The sequence below is a fragment of the Corapipo altera genome, unplaced genomic scaffold, assembly GCF_003945725.1.
Source record: "Corapipo altera isolate COAL_440 unplaced genomic scaffold, ASM394572v1 103, whole genome shotgun sequence".
Lineage (NCBI taxonomy): Eukaryota > Metazoa > Chordata > Aves > Passeriformes > Pipridae > Corapipo > Corapipo altera.
In genome coordinates this window covers 171,698-179,894 of record NW_020884993.1, presented here as the reverse complement: position 1 = coordinate 179,894, position 8,197 = coordinate 171,698, and the positions used below count along the sequence as shown (strand labels likewise).

Genomic DNA, 8,197 nt, shown 5'->3' with positions numbered 1-8,197 from the left:
GCTTCCCCTCCTCTCAGAGCCTCTAATCCAGGAGTGGTGTCTCAGGCCGTGCTGTGCCGCACGTCCCGTGCTGACACTGCCAGGCAACACCCAGGGCACACTGGGTGACCCAGAAAGGCCCATGCAGGGGTCAGGGGACAGAGGTCAGGGGACAACCACAGGCTGGACACCCGGCTGGGGAGGGACAGTGTGTGTTCTCCATCCTCAGGTTGTCTGCAACCACCCCGGAGGAAAGCAGGAAAAGCACCAACCCTGGATAACTCCACATGCAGGACATGGCAGAGGAGAGGTTGCGGGGGCAGAGGTGGCCCTGGTGGCACTGGCTGTCCCCACAAGGACAGCTGGCACGGCTGCGGTTTCGGCCACGCTGCCGGCAGCGAGGGAAGCACGAAGGCACCCCAGCGGCACCGCCCGCCGCTAATGACAGGGCAGCTAATTACAGGGGCAGGCAATTAAACACGCAAACCAAGCTCGAGTATCAGGGCAGTGCCAGCGACGCCGCGGGGGCATTGTCCTACCCCGCCCGCGGCCCGGGGGCTGCAGGGACACGAGTGGGGGGCACGGGGCAGCGATGGGGCAGCGGGGGAGCCCCACGGCAGCGGGCACGCTGTGCCGGCGAGGCAGGGAATGAGAAAGCCGGGCTGGGCAGGGGTGGTCACGGGGGCTGTGGGCTCTCCTGAGCTCGGCTCGGGGCCAGTGGGGGTTCCTGGGGGGTTCCAAAAGCCTCTGCCAGCATCGAGTTCCCTGCTCCGCGGGACAGATGAGCCGTGCGGGGCGCAGGATGGGGAGGAAGGAGGAGAAGCTGCCCGTGCCCGCCTCGCTGCTCGCCCCGAGGGATGGATAGCCAGGGCCCCCAGGGATGGATGTCCAGAGCCCCGAGGGATGGATAGCCAAGGCCCCGAGGGATGGATAGCCAAGGCCCCGAGGGGTGGATGTCCAGAGCCCCCAGGGATGGATGTCCAGAGCCCCCAGGGATGGATGTCCAGGGCTCCCAGGATGGATATCCAGGGGCCTGACGGATGGATGTTCCTCAAGCCTCCAGGGATGGATGTCCACAGGTCCCGAGGGATTGGGTTCAGGGTCCCGTTCCTGGGTCCGCCCCTCCGGGGACACCGGGGACAGAGCGCTGGAGGACGGGACGGGGAAGGGGCAGATCCCGAACGCGGCAAAGGAAGAAAGGAGGGACCATCTCGGCCTGGGGGCGGCCCCTGGGATGGGGCGAGCAGAGGAGGGTCCCCACGCCGGGCAGAGCGGGGACCGCGAGGGGCTGGCGGTTCCCGGGACGGGACACGAAAGTATGGCCGGGATAGCGACTGGGACCGGGACAGGGACAGGGGCAGGGACAGAGACTGGGACAGGGGCAGGGATAGGGACAGGGACAGGAACAGTGACAGGAACAGGAACAGGGATAGGGACAGGGACCGGGACCGGGACACCGACCGGCACCGGCCCGGCTCCCCAAGCCCCGCCCCTCCCCTCCCAGGCCCCGCCCCTGGCCCCGCCCCGAGGTTGCATCATGCGGCCCCACCCCCCGGTGCCCGGATGAGGCGGCCCCGGCGGCGGCGGGTGCTGCGGCGGTGACAGGGGATGCGCTGCGGTGAGCGGGGCGCGGAGCTGGGCAGGCCGGGCCGGGCCGGGCCGGGCCGGGGGTCCCGGGATAGTCCCGGCGGGCCCGAGGGGTTCGGGACGGGGGAGGATCACGGCCAAGGGTCCGGGGGGGCCGCGGGCCCCGCGCCGCCATTGGCTGCGGGTTGACAACGGGGCAGGGCCCGCCCCCGCGCCTCGCCATTGGCTGGCGGAGCCGCACCGCGGCCGCTCATTGGCGGAGGGGGCTGTCAGTCACGGCGCGGTCCGGCTCGGCCGCCGCCCTGCGCGGGCCGGGCCCCCCCGGGACCCTCCGGGAGCGGGGCCGGGGCGTTACCGGGCTCGGGGCTGCCCGGCACCCGGAGCCACCGCCGAGCTGGGCTCCGCACCCAGGGCGGGCATTTTTATATCGCAGACAGGCAGCCGGAGGTGTGATCCGCCTCAGTTGTCATAAAATCCTTGGGCGACCCGATGGCCGCGGTGTGGGGCCTTTCTTAGGAAGAAATTCTTCCCGGAATTAGGTGGTCAGACACCGGGAGGGGCTGCCCAGGGAGGTGGTGGAGTCCCCAGCCCTGGAACGACTGGCTGTGCCGCTCAGTGCTCTGGGCTGGGGGACAAGGTGGGCATCGGGCACAGGGGGGATCCATGGGCTGGGAGGGCTTTCCCAACCTCAGTGATTCTGGGATTGTGGGATTCTATACCAGGATGGCAGAAATGTGTCCCCTCCTCCGTCCCTGACTTTCCTCGTTCAGCAGAGGAGTGAAAACTGGAGGCAGGAGGGGTGTAAATTTTGTCCATCCCTTTGGCTTTCATTGGCCTCGAGGGGCTGGGAGGGCTTTTCCAACCCGAATGATTCTGGGATCTCTGCTGAGTATTTTTCAGTAGTTCCATGAGGGTTTTTCTCCGAGGTTGTTCCCACCTCCCTCTCAGTTCCCCTGTTGTGTTTCATACAAACCCCACCAAACCCCCTCGTGCCCCGGTGACGAGCGCGACCTGAATTGCACAGACGTGTGCGAGGGATGAACGGCTCTGACACGGGAGCAGATCCATCACTGGAGCCAGAGCTGACGGAGTGACTCCCACTGACACGTCCCCGTCCTTCCCGGGGGGAGGAGAGCTGTCCTTCCCTCCCTCAGCCTGCACTGGGAGTGACTCAGGCTTTCCCGGCTCCCTCTGGAACCATCCTCACTTGGTCACAAGTGCACAGAGGTGGGGGGCACTTTTGGGTGCCTGTGGGGCATTTATTGCCCTCAGAGGTGCTTAGATATGTGAAGCTGCTGTAGAAGAATTCCTTGGATACTTGAGGAATTTTTTTTTTCTTCCATTTTGTTTTTGGGTTTTTTTCCCTCCCCCCCCCCCCAAGAAACAATTCCTGGACACTGTGGAGAGCTGGTGGCCTTGTCAAGGTCAGTGTTTCAGTAGAGATATCAGTAACTGTGAGAGGAAGGAGCTGTCCCAGGGCAGAAAAGAGACTGGGAGGATTTTGATTGTTTTTGAAGGGGCTGCCCAGGGAGGTGGTGGAGTCCCCACCGCTGGAGGTGTCCAAGGATGTGGACACCTCCACGTCCTCGGTGCTCTGGGCTGGGGGACAAGGTGAGGATCAGGCACAGGGTGGTCTCAGAGGTCTTTTCCAACCTCAGTGGTTCTGTGAGTCTGTGTTTATTTACATACATATAAATTTGGTGTATTAGCAGTGTGAGTGCACAGACAGGCTGGTTGGCAGGGCCAGTTAACTCTGGCTGTGCAGGATATGAAAGATGTGGGTAGATAATGTGGATTTTGGATTAACAGTGCCAGGACTGCCCCAGAGGAGATCCCATATCCTGCTTTCTGCCTGGGCTTTGTATTTATTATTTACTTTGTATGCATGGAGGGATTCTCCCTTTGGTTTGCACATGTGGAGATTTAATCCTGTGTGCCACTGGGAGTCCCAGAGGTGAAGGATGTGTTCAGACACAAAGTGTTTGAGTTACTGCTTGAGTAATTCAGGGGAAAGCCCTCAGGTGTTTTTTTTTTTTCCCTGACTCTTTAGAGGTTGCAGATGTGTAAGATAATTCCTCTTTTGGTGCAGAAGGAAAGAGAAGAGAAAGGAAAATACGAAAGTGGAGAGAAAGCATGAGACTGGTGATGTCTGTGACCTTGGTGCCACAAGGAGTCTTGTCTCTGGAGTCATTACTGGGAGCAGATTGCCAAAAACTACAGCAACAAAGTACAGTTTATTCCCTCAGTCTGTTACAGTTGGTTTTGAGGTGTCAGGAAAGTCAGACTGAGGAAGGAAATGGTGTTCTTGCAGTCCTTGATGTTTGTGTGACACCACAAAAATAACCAAGATAAACTGTGGAGCGTGTTCAGCAAACTGCCTGCCCTGCTGTGCTGCCCTGACCTGTGGGCAGAGCCACTCAGACCCAGCAGAGCAGCTTTTTCTTGGTGTGATTGTGTCCCTCCAGGGCTCAGCTCAGGAGCAGATTGTGCTGGTTCCTTCTCCTTCCCAGCACAGGGTTTTATTTTTAACACTCCTGTTGTTCAGTGCTCACTGCAGAGCCCCTCTCTGGGGGCTGGTCTGTGATAAAAACTGAAAATACACCTTTTGGGCAGTGTTTTCAAATCAATTTTCCCCTCCCTTGGCACTGGTAGGATGTAAAGGAGCAGAATTCCCTGCTCTTGGCAGAACCCCATGATGAGTGCTTTTCCCTTGGAATTCCTTGGTCACTGCTCATGCTGCAGTGTCCAGAAGCATCTTCCCCTCTGGCCCCCCCTTCCCAGGAAATGTTGTTCTGGGGATGGGGTTAATTGCTGAGGTCCCAGGGGACCTGGTGCTGTCCTCTGGTGCAGGCTCTGGGCTGGGTGTGCTGGAAGTTCTGGGGTAAATCCATTGCTTCTGGGGAGGATGCTCTGGGATTCTTCAAGGTTTGAGGAGAGACCAGGCAACTGTGAGCTGGGGAAGGTGCAGTTGGGTGGATGATCTCCAGAGGGAGGTTCAGGTCTGTGGCAGCTCCACCTGCAGCCTGTTGTGGGGTCAGGATCAGTGCTCCTGGTGCTCAGCATCTCTCATGGACCTTCCTAGAGGGTGGTTTTCTGGAGAGCAGACACTCAATCAGGAGGAAGCTTGTCCTTTTCACAGCTTGGATTTCCTTCTCAGTTCTCTGTTTACTCCACACCTTCTGCTCTGGGGGGTTCATCCCTCTGAGGTTCCTGGCTATGGAGCCAGCAGTGAATTGTTCTCATGGTCAGGCCCAGGTTGTTCTGGGACACTCACATCTCCAGGGGCCTTTCCTTCATCTCTGCAGGTACTGAACCTGCATCAGGAGCACCAACCTCTTCAGGTTTCCTTTTTAAAGCATTTTGGTGGGAACAGATAGAGGTCGAGTGTCTTAAACTTCCCTTGTCAGTGAATATGATTTTTAATACTAAATTCTGCTCCCTTTGGTAGCTGCAGCTTGATTTCTGAAAAGAGGCTTCTTGCATCAGTGCCTTTCTTCTGGTTTCAAGGCTTCCACCCCAGTGCTGGCTCACTCAGCAAGGGTTCTTTATTATGATTTCATATCATATATTCACCAGGCCTTTGAGCCTTGGCCATGTGGTGCAGAGCAGACATGTTATATTTGATTAATGAGGCTGTTGAGATAACAAGGCTTTGCTGTGTGGTGCCGGGTTGTCTTAAAGTCCTTTTAGTCTGAACTTGGCACAAAGTTCCTGCAGGTAGGATTTGGTTATCTCCTGCCTCCTGTGCTGTCCAAACTGGAAATGTAGGATTTATTGTTGCAGCAGGAGTGTTCTGCTGACTCTGTGCTCTGTGACTTTCCTGTTTCCCTGAAAGCTCCTGTGCTGCTGTTGCAAGGGGCAAGGAGGCATTTGTTGTGGTTCACTTGAGAACATTCAGTTCAAAAATAGGATTGCAGGAGAAGGTTGAGTTCACAGAGGCTCAGTTCCTAACAGTGACGGATGCGGGCAGACATCCAAAATATATGGAAATCCACCAGCTCCTATTCCAGGATGAACAAAACAAGCACAAATTGATTGGTGAAATCTAATCCGTGCCTTTGGTTGGTTTGTTTGTTTGTTTTCCATCTTCTATTAAGTGCATGACAATGTCCATTTGCTTTGAGTTTTGGCTGGAGGGCTCAGGTTCCTTTGCTTTGAGCCTTGATTTGGGGGGAAAAAAGTCAAGAACTTCAGGGGTTTAGGGGTTACCTGTTGGTTCTCTTGGTTTGAGAAGGTGAAGAATGGTTGGAACAAGGTTTCTTCTGCTTTTCTGCCTGTGAATCAGCCAAAAAGGGGAAGAGGAAGAAGAGCTGGTTGGGGACAGTCCTTCCTGCTCTTGGTGGCAGGTCTGGGTGGTGCCAGCTCTGGGTGACAGGGTGAGTTGGGAGGCTGTGGCACAAACAGGCAGTTCTGTGATAGCCAGAGTGAGTTGTTATCTCCAGAACTGAAGGCCCCTGTGAGCTTGGCAGAATTCCTTGATCAAGTCCTGTTCCAGGTGGTTACTTATTTAATTCCAAAGGTCACTGGACATTTCCATTGCCTAAAGGGAGGGGGGGCAGCAAAGCATAGGTGGGGGAGTTCAGCACTGTGCTTTGTCATGTTTGTTTGCCTCTGCACAGTTTTTAATGTTTGGTGTCTGAAAATATTGGGCAAACAGGGTTGTGGGGAAGAAAGCAGAAAAATGTGCAGAAAAATGAACATTAAATACGATTAATTCCCTTTCCATGGCAGTGTTTGTAAGCTGGTTTTAAATGGGAGAGAGTGAGGCAATTAAAATCAGGGAGAATGTTTTATCCAGCCACTTGAGATGCTGCAGGTACACCCAGGGTGAACTGCAGCAGCTTGTGAGCAGTGCTCAGAATTATCCCTCCTGTGATGTTTCAGTGATTCAGTTGACTTTGAGAGCGGGGAGGAGTGAATTCCCGACTGTGGGAAGGGGTGGGTAGAAGCTGAGACATCGTGTTGTATTTCAAGCTGAGTGTTTTGGTCTTAGATTTCATGCAGAGCTCCTCAGCAGCCTCCCGTCACACGGATGAGGTTACACCCTGTTACACTTCAGGCCGTGTTTGTGTTCTCATGGCTTAGGAGAGATTTCAAATGCAAGATTCCTTAAGTTACTTGGAAAATACTGTGTGTTTGTTTAGTTATTTCTGCCACAGGTTGGATTCAGAAATCCTTGTCATATCCAGAGGATACTGCACATCTCGCTTGTAAGGATTCTTTTGGAGGTGGGAAAACAGATTTGTCCTGTACAAACCCCACTGGATTTAGACCAGTTCTTAACCTACACACTGCATTTTTTAGAGTGGTTTCAGCGTGGAAAAGTTCTTTCCTTTTCCCAGTGGAGAGTTCCTCTGTCCTGCTGACTTTGTGGGGGTGGCTTGAAAGGATCCCCCTTGTTTTGAACGTAGCCCTTGTCTGGGAGCTGCCTTGGAGCTGGAGCTGTGCCCACGGAGCTGTGCTTTCCCAGGGCACTGTGTGAATGCTAAGCTGTGTTGGAATGAATTCCAGTGGGCAGCAGCATAAGCCTGCTCTCATTTTCCCTGGAAGACGCTGCTGCATTGTCTTGTCTGTGCCCTGAAAGCCTCAGTGTTGTTGGTCAAAGGCTCGATTCTGCAAGTGCCACGTATGCAAAGGAGCCTGTGAATAGGAAGGACTTGCTGTGCTGGTTCTCAGCTCCTTCTCAGCTCCTCATGGAATTCCAGGACAACTGGCAGCAGGCTGAAGCAAGGCAGCCTTTGTTAAACCCTCGGTATTCCGTGGGCATCCTCTCTCTCCCACACGTGAGATGTTTCAAATGCTCTGGTTGTGTTCTGATAAGGCCTGGGAATCACTGCCCTGCAGGCACGTCCCTGTGCTCAGATAAACCCCTGTTCCTGTGCCATCAGCTGAGGGAATGGGCAAAGCTTGGCACAGTGAAGGGATCTACCTGTGCCCACAGCTGTGGCAGGGGCAGGGTTGGAAGCTGTTGGCATCTTCCAGCTCTCAGACTGGTGTTTGGGCCATGAACCACCGTGTTTGTGTGCTCTTCTCTTTCATGCCCCTCACGAAGGAGCACTGCAAGCACTGCAGGGATTCTGTGGGTGTTTGTGTCCAAGGGTGTGCCCTGAGCAGACAGGAAGGAGTCCTGGACCTTACCTCAGCCACTTCTAGGATATGATGCAGGAAAGAATAGGAAGAGTTCCTGCTGAGGGGCCTGAGGCATCACAGGGCTGAATCTCCTCTCTCTGGTGTCTGAAAGGTGGTTTGGACAAAGGAGTGGGAGGAAAAAATACCTCCTGTACTTGGGAATGCCAGGCAGCCCTTCCTGTCCTTGCAGAGACTGCTGTGCTTGCAGGGATTCTGGGGATATTTATTTCCAAGGGTGTGCCCTGAGCAGACAGGAAGGAGTCCTGGACCTCATTTCAGCCACTTCTAGGAAAAGATGTCAGGTACTTCCTTGTACTTCCTTGTAAGAGAAGGCAAGTGGTATAACTGTGTCCAAAAAGTGGGATGTGGATGCTGGAGCTCAGCAGGGCACACTGGTGTTGGCATCTGGAGCAGGTGTTTATCCAGAATCCCTGCTGGTAGCATTAGGCACGGTGGGAGACGTGGAGCAGGGGCAGTCATGAATTATCATGGAGCAGGGGCA

The 8,197-nt window shown here is 55.3% G+C and overlaps 1 protein-coding gene across 6 annotated transcripts in view; it reads left to right on the top strand.

The window, feature by feature from the left end:
• The first annotated feature begins 1,488 nt into the window (after positions 1 to 1,488).
• Positions 1,489 to 8,197, top strand: part of NDEL1 (nudE neurodevelopment protein 1 like 1) — a 28,026-nt gene continuing 21,317 nt past the window's right edge. For 3 of the 6 annotated variants that reach the window (XM_027666484.1, XM_027666486.1, XM_027666487.1), the window contains exon 1: positions 1,489 to 1,597. The gene's annotated coding sequence lies outside the window, so the exon portion shown is untranslated. Of the gene's footprint in view, positions 1,598 to 1,890; positions 2,014 to 2,181; positions 2,204 to 2,740; positions 2,991 to 8,197 lie in introns of those variants that run through there. The other 3 variants (XM_027666490.1, XM_027666488.1, XM_027666485.1) reach the window with 3 other exon arrangements.